General features: G+C 45.0%; 1 pseudogene; it reads right to left on the reverse strand.

The window, feature by feature from the left end:
- Nucleotides 1-2,910: 2,910 nt before the first annotated feature.
- Nucleotides 2,911-3,591, reverse strand: LOC132499584 (cofilin-1-like; annotated as a pseudogene).
- Nucleotides 3,592-5,410: the final 1,819 nt, after the last annotated feature.

Genomic DNA, 5,410 nt, shown 5'->3' on the forward strand with positions numbered 1-5,410 from the left:
TGCATATAAAGACAGCACCTGGCACATGTGATGTTCAGTATGAGTTACCCATTATTATTAAGACGTAAGGAAAGAATAGCAATACAGTTTTAATTGTAGAAAATTTAAAAAATAAAACAATGGAATACTTGAGAGTAAGAAAACACTGGCAGAAATAGGTACTTGTGACACTTAGGACAAGTGTGTGTGCAGAGGTCTGTACTCTGGGAACTTGGCTGAGGAGCAGCTAACAGGTATCCATTTATCCAGTTTACTGTTATAAATATTTTTAGGGTCTAAGATATGAGGGTTAGTACTTTGTTTTTATTAGACTGTGACTCTGATACAAAGTATACCTCTAACTAAATTTCATAAATTTCCCAGGTCGTAGGTCAATGGGGGCATCCACCAAATATGTTCACGTTGACCTTCTGAGAATCAGGGCAGAAAAGCCAGCCCCTAGAGAAATCATGTAGGTGTGTAGTTTGCAAACCGTGCCCTAGGAAACTCTAGGGCAGTAATTAGAAAACACACACACACACACACACACACACACTAAAGGGGCCCTGAGATTATATATATGGTATATATATACTATACATATATATTTGGGGGGGAGAATCCACGATATTTGCATGTTTTAAATATTATTGAAGCTGGATAGCAAGCCCAAGCCCTGTTCTCCCCATCTGTGAAATGGGAAAACAATAGACTCTACCTGATTCTGTTTTGAGCATCATTTTGGAAGGGCTCTGCAAACTTTAAAGTGAGGAATGTAGTTATGATTAGGAGGAGGATTAACGCAGCATAAAAGAAAAGCCACACAGACTGCTGGCCGCAAAGTCTATAGCGGCAACAGGAAGGAGGTGGCTGGGCTTCCCCTTCCGTCTTGTTGGTTCCAGCCCAGAAACTCCACCCTGGCTGGAGAGAGAAGATTGAACCTTGTCGAAAGGCATGCCAACCATTCTCTTTTTTGTCAGACCTTCAACGGTACTCTCTGCTTCCTATATGCGTTTCTGTTTCTTCTCTCCCAACTCATTTTGCTTTGGTGTCTCTGCATCATTACTTACTAGCAAGTTACAAGCAACCTAATAGCTACTATTCATGGATGCCAGGCATTGTTCTAAGACTGCCTGTAATAACTAATTTCTCCTCCAAGTAACTCTAGGAGATAGAGATAGTTGTTTTTTTGTTTGTTTGTTTGTTGGGGTTTTTTAGGCCACGCCGCGCAGCATGCGGTATCTTAGTTCCCTGACCAAGGATCGAACCTGTGCCCCCTGCTCTGGGAGCGCAGAGTCTTAACCACTGGACCTCCAGGGAAGTCCCAGAGATAGTTTTTTATTATCTCCATTTTACAGAGGAGGAAGCTGAGGCATGGAGAGGTTAAGTAATTTGCAGTCTTTAGCGGTGGATCTAAGATGCAAACTCCAGCAGTCTGGCTAAAGGCTGTTGATGCTTTTGGTCACTACACTAGAATTCCTTTCAAACTTGATGACGGACAAGACAATTGGGCGGAACAGATTCCAGGAAGCCCACCATACAGCAGTCCTCTAAGATCTCAAGCTAAAACCCTGTGCAGAGGATTTACTGAGACTGGAAAGTGGGGCCCCCATCTGCCAGCTGAGCTCAGCCTTGAGACCCCTTTTGGGTTCACCAGCCCTGGGGAAGCAAGGAGGGAAGCCCAGGTAGCCTGACTCCACAGCCTGTCCTGCTCATCATGAACCTAAACTGTCTTGAAAGGAGCACAAATTGGTAAAAGGCTTTCAGAAACAGATGTTGAAGCAGGATGTTGGTATTCATGGAGCCTCCACATTCAGAATCAGTTTCCACCCATTGCTTCCGGCAATTGATGAATACGACCGTAAACACATCAGTATCCAGAAGCAAGCTGCCAAAGACCCTCTGTTTCAGGAGGAACGCCCGGCCCTCACCGCTCAGGGAGGAGCTGAGGTCATCTGATGCCAGGTGATGTTGACTGCCCTGACAGTTCCTGGGATCCATTCCTCCAGGATCTTGGTCAGCGTCGGCTCTGAAGGTGGCCTCTCCTCCTCAGAACATGATGTAACTCTCCGATCCTAAGCCTCAGACGGTTTGCAGATTTTCTGGGGTGACTATTTCCTTTGTTCTGAGATCCCAGGTGGTGAGAGCATTCTGCCTGAGAACTGTGGACAGCATTTACATGGAAAGCCGCTCGTATCAGTCAGGAGGTGCTCGGTGGCCCAAAATGATGTACACGAGAAAGGGGGGTTTGTTGGCTTGTGTAACTGAACATCTCTGGAAAGATTTCAGGTGAGGATGGATATAGTGACTCTAACAAGTAACAGAAAAAAACCCAGCTTGCTTTTCATCTCTCTTCTCTGCTTTCCATGATGTCAAGTTCATTCTAAGGCTGGTTCCTATCAAAGGAACAAGAGGACTACTGGAAGCCTCGGGGAGCCAAGCTTGCTTCCTTGTTCATTTCTAGCAGGAACAGGTGTCCTGAATTATTAAATGAAAGTCCTGGGCCTCTGATTGGATCATCTAAGGTCATATGCCCAACACCGAACCAATCACTGTGGCCCTGGGCAATAAGCAGACCGTGATCTTTTTTAAAATTGGTGTGTGTGTGTGTGTGTGTGTGTGTGTGTGTGTGCCCGCTTGTGCATCCGTGTGTATTTTAGTTGAAGGTCCCTTGCAGGTCCTGCTTCCAGGAGAGGCTGCAAACATGGGAAAGGGGGAGGGATCATCTCTTCAACTTTCCCTTTATACACAGAACTAAACAGACAAGCACAGCATCACTACTGTGGTTAGAGGTTTGCAGTATGGGAAGGGGGAGGAACAAGTGGGGAGTCGGGGGTGTCGCTGAAAAACTACAGACCCTCCCTGAACTGCAGTGCTGCGGAGGCACTTGGTTTGCTTCAACTCAAGAGGAATCTGAACATCAGAAGTGGTTTAGGAAGGCCAGACCACCAGGGATGGAGGGAGGAGGAAGGTCCATGGGGTGCGGGGCTGTTTGCCGCTGAGTGAAGAGACTGCCCTCCCCCTGCTGGAATCCCCCAAATCCCTCGGGTCAGGAAGCGGGTAGCCTGAAACCCCAGTGGGTAGGTCTGGGGCCAGATGCTCCAGGCAGGGGGCCGGGGTTCTCACAAAGGCTGTCCTCCAGGGAGAAGCAGCACTGTCCCTCCACCCCCAACCCCGCTGCTTCTCCGCCAGGGCACAGCGGTCCTTGACTTCCTACTACCAGTGTGCTTGTATTCATGCTCGATACCCTTCAGCTTCTCCTTGATGGGGTCCTTGGAGCTGGCATAGATCATTCTGCTCTTAAGGAGTTCAGACTCGGGGGTCCAGAAGATCAGTACCAGGTCCTCCTTTCACTCTCCTCGGTCTCCTAGTTTACGTCATAGAGGGCATAGCGGCAGTCCTTCTCCGGTGGTGCCCTGACAAAGTTGGCAAGGGGTCATCGTCAGCCTGGCCCACATCACCTACACCTGACCCTCCTCCCAGAGGATCTTTCTGTCCTCACTCAGGCAGAAGAGCACCAACTTCTTGCAGTTCTTCACCTTAGCAGCTTGCGCACCTGCATGTCACTGAATCCCTGATGCCACCGTCAGAGACAGCCACGTGGGAGGTCATGTTTCCAGAATTGAGAAGGGTGCGGCAAGGTGAGCCAGAGAAGGTGAGAGCCCCTGCACTGCTGCAGGCATCCAACTCAGACCATGACTGCTTTCAATCAACCTACCCCTGCATCTGGGAAGCAAGCACCACGTCCCACCCCAGTACACTGTTCCTTTAATTTCTGACATGACTTTTTCTGAAGTCATTAAAAATACCAAGTATGGTTCATGAGAGCAATAAAGTAAATGGCAACTGCATTCTTCTATTTGCTCAAGTCAGAACCTTGGAATCATTCCTGACTCCTTCATTTCCCTCACCCAGACCCATTTCCAATCAAATATCAAACCCTATTAGCTCTACTACAAAATATATCTGGAATCTGACCCCTTCTCACTTTATCCACAGTGTCACCCCAGGCTAAGTTATCATCATCTTCCATCAAAATATTGCAATGGCCTCCTACTTGGTTTCCTCTTACTTGCCCCTGCCCCCATCACTTCATCCACAGAGAAGCCAGAGTAATCTTTTTAAAATAGTAAGTCATATCATGTCACTCCTCAGCTCAAAATCCTCCAGTGGTTCCCATATCACTCCAAAGAAAAGTCAAAAGGCACAACAATTGCCTGGGTGACCCTACATGTTCCAGCTTGTTACCTCTTCAATCTCATCTCCTACTACTCTCCCTTTGCTCACTCTGCTTCAGCCAGACTGGCTTCTTGATGCACACTCAAAATAACAGGTATGCCCCTGCCTTAAGGCTTTTGTATGTGCTATTCCCAAAGCCTGCAACATCCCTCTTCCCAGTATCTTCTTAGTTCATTCCCTTTGTTCAAAAGTGATATTATCAGAAAGGTGCTATATGACCACCCTGTGTGAAAACATACCTAGTCTCTCTTTAAGCCACTGACCTTGCTTTATTTTTCATAGCACTTACCATTATCTAAAATATTTAAGCATATGTTTACATGTCATTTTTCTCCCCTCCTAGAATAAAAGTTCTATGATAGCAAGGTTATTCACCACGATAGCCCCAATATCTAGAACAGTGAAGGCATTCAATGAATAGTTATTGAAAATGAGTGAAAGATTTTGAACAAATAAGGCAGAAAAGAGGAAACGGCTAACAACAGATGAAAAAATGTTCAACCTTTCCAATAAGCAAAGAAATTGGCCAATTTCTTGTTGGCCAAGATAATATTTTTGCCCATTAAATTGGCAAGAACAATCAAATAATAAATTCACTGCTGTTGGTAAAGCAACGGAACTGGTATTTTCATGTATTATTAGCAACTGATTTATTTACAAGATATTTATTGGGTACCTACTATATACCAACGATTGTGCAATTTTCCAATATATACTCTAATCCATAATAAGGTTCAGAGTCTATGTATTGGTCAAGATAAAGTAGGTTAGCTGTGGTAACAAATTAACTCTGCAATCCTAGTAGATTACCATAACAAAGTTGACATCTTGCTCACTCAACAAACCTACCCCAGATTGGGAGAGAGGTAGTATTTACATGGCACTTCCCTTCACATTGCATTGTCCAAAACTAGTCACACAGCCCTACCCAACAGCAAGGAGGCTAAGAAATGAAGTTTCCCACATGCCCAAAAGGAGAAGAGAAACAGATATTGGTAAATATTATTAATATCTACCATAACCTTTGATCAAGAAATCTTACCACCCTACTGGAATAATCTAAAACAGAGCCACATTAAGAAAAAATGTTCATTGATGTCTTATTTATTATTTTGATAGATTGAGAGAATCTTAAATGTTGAATACTGAGGAAAAAGATAATGGAACTATGGTTCATCCATATAATCGATTA

The sequence above is a fragment of the Mesoplodon densirostris genome, chromosome 11, assembly GCF_025265405.1.
Source record: "Mesoplodon densirostris isolate mMesDen1 chromosome 11, mMesDen1 primary haplotype, whole genome shotgun sequence".
Lineage (NCBI taxonomy): Eukaryota > Metazoa > Chordata > Mammalia > Artiodactyla > Ziphiidae > Mesoplodon > Mesoplodon densirostris.